Consider the following 2907-nt stretch of genomic DNA (forward strand, 5'->3'; position numbering starts at 1 on the left):
TCGCCCAGGACCCCAGACGAGCCAAGCCCGCAGACCGCAGCACCGCCACCCCGAGTCCGGACCACCGCGCTCTAGGCGCTGCCGGTCTCTGGGGACCTGCGCTGCCCCCCGAGGGGCGGACTCACGAGCTCAGACAGGCTCCCCACCCCAACCCCCCGCCAAAACTTAACGGCTCCTCTTCCCCATCCCTGCTGAGAGCAAGACGTGGACAGGCGCCGCGTAGATCCGGGGAGGCTCCCAACTTGGAACCAGACGCAGGGCTGCGCCACTGCCTTCCTGGCCAGCGGCGCGGTCGAAAGAACACACTTCCCTGGCCCCTCTTCAGCCTCAGGTGCTGTAAAAGGCGGGCAGGCAGCTGCGGGTAGAGCTGAGGGCAGGTCTCGGCTAGCCCTGGGATTGGGGACCAGTTTGGGTTTAGTTTGAGAACATGCAGGGATCCTGCATAAGACCTCCCTGCCCATCCCTCGCTGCTTCCAAGTCTTGGGGTGGGGCCGCTCTCCCGAGGTGAGGCTGGATGGGAGAGGTGGGCTGCGCCCTTCCATCTTTGGAGTCTTCTCTTGCCTCCTTCCCCGCCTTTTCCCTTGGGCTTCTTGCAAGCCAGTCTCATCACACTAACTTCCTGGCCCCACAGTAACTCAGTCTTTTCCCAGATTTCTACTCTACCACCGTCCTCATTAGATTTGTAGTAGGGATCCCACAGCACCGTCTTGGAATGTTAGGGTGAGGCCTTGCCACCTCCCTTTCCGGATAGGGACCTAGAGTCTGTTCTTGGGAACAGCCAATTTAAGAAGAGAGCCTTGCCTTGGGATCCGCAGCAGTGCTGTTTACAGGAAAGCAGGGGTTGTGCCAGGAAGCCTGGCGGAGGAGCTGTTTCTACCTAAAGCCGGTGGGATTCCCAGTGGGTTTGTAATGGTACTGTCTCCCTTTCTTGGAAATTGGTGATGTTTGTTAGCATAGAGAGGACTCTGAGGCTCTGGTACTAAGCCCAACCAGAGTAATTTAGTTTACTGTATTAACTGCTTCTGGGGCCTGATCAGTGTTTCCCACCTCAAGGTTCCAGGCATTTCTGTGCTGTCCCAATTCCTGTTTGTTCCTGGAGTCTGACCTGTTGAAGATTTGGGAAACTCTTCTTTCCAAGGGAATTTTTCTAACAGGGGGACCAAGCCCAGGGAGGAAGGAGTTGCTGCCTCTTGCCAGCCATAGATCTGAGAACTGGTGAACTCAAACATTCCTTTACATTGTTGGAGAAGTGAAGCCAAGGCCATCCAGATGTTTTCATGGTGGAAGGGACGGTCACCTGTAGGAGATCCTAACATAGACTGTGAGCAGCTGGCAGGGTGAACCCTGCTTACCAAAGAGAAGACAAATTTCTGGAGCTGGGCTGAACAGCCAGCCTTCCTCTAAGGTATGCTGTTTTCTCATTTTCTGGAAAGGGCATCAATCTTTGAATAAAAAGCACAGAGGCTCCTATTAACAAAGTTTAAAAGTTTTTTTTTTTTTTTTTTTTTTTTTTTTAGAACAAGTTGGAGGGGTGACAATACCCACGATACCCAGAGTTGTGAAAATATCCTTTTTGCTAAATCCTTCAAAGGTCTGTCTGCTTTTTGAAAAAGCTCGACCTTCTCTGGACTAGGAACCATAAAGAGGAGACACCTTGCAGGGATTGAACCCAGGGCCTCATGCATACGAGGCAAGTGCTCTACCACTGAGCTACACCTGTAGTCCCTGGGAGTTGTTTTTAAAACTTACTGTTGAAGGTGTTGAGTTTTCCTGCTGGTTATGAAATTGGTCGTTGGGATGGGGGTGCAGAACAGGTCTGTAAGTTTCATTCAGCCCTTAACGTAGCCCAGCTGTGTGTTTGGAACTACAAAAGCATTTTACATATCTTCATGTAGTCTCTCAGTAATACTATTTTTTCTCATTTGCTGTATGAGGAAAATGAGCCCCAGAGAGATTAAATAACTTTGTCCAAGATTTCACTGCTATTGAGTGGTGGAGCTCAGATTTGAGCCCTGACAGTCTGGCCTCTTCAGCACCAGGCTATACTATATATGGTAGCAAGTCAATACATGTTTGATGTTGCTAATGTAGACCTTTTTTTTTTTTTTTCCTGAGGCTGGGGTATGCCTCAGTGGAACAACATGTGCTTAGACACTCTGGGCTTAATCCCAGCACAAAAAAATTTTTTTTAAAAATTGGGATGAAATATATAATACATAAAGTTTATCATCTTAACTATACAGTTCAGTGGCATTAAATATATTCACATTGTTATGCAAACATCACCACTATCCATTTCCTAAACTTTTTTAATCTTGCGAGACTGAAACTCTACTCATTATTTTTGTTCCTTTTTTTCTCCTCTGGCAAGTCTCAGAACACTGGGCCCCACAATCCCAAGTCCTTTAATGTCTTGGTAGCTGGGCCCCACTCTTGTGCTCTGGGAAGAATAACTGTTCCCTCATGTCTGACCAGGGATGGTCTCAGCCAGAGCCTGAGGCAGCCCTTGCTGGGACATTTCAGTGCCTTGGAAGCCCAGTGACTTTCATTCTTCTCTTGCAGGCTTCTGTGTTGCTGAGGTCATGGAGATTCCCAGAGCTGGTCAAGCTGGCCTCTTCCCGGGCCTACTGCCCTGGCTGGCCGACACCATTCTGGCCGGGGTCAGTGGAAAATTTCAGTGTCTTTACTGGCATTTGGGGCAGGTGGGAAAGGCAGTGACCTCTGCCTGGCAGTCTCCTGCACCATCCAGTGGAAGCTTAATGTAGTCTCAACCCAAATGAATTCAGGAATTCAGTTCCTCTGGTACTGTGATTTGGGTGCCAGATTCCAGATATGGAACTCTTTGCTCTGTTTCCTTAACAATGGGTTTTAGTTCCAGCCTTTATTCTTTTTCCTTTTGCCGTTTTT

This window comes from Fukomys damarensis, unplaced genomic scaffold (genome assembly GCF_012274545.1).
Source record: "Fukomys damarensis isolate Sample0158 unplaced genomic scaffold, DMR_v1.0_HiC HiC_scaffold_8, whole genome shotgun sequence".
NCBI lineage: Eukaryota > Metazoa > Chordata > Mammalia > Rodentia > Bathyergidae > Fukomys > Fukomys damarensis.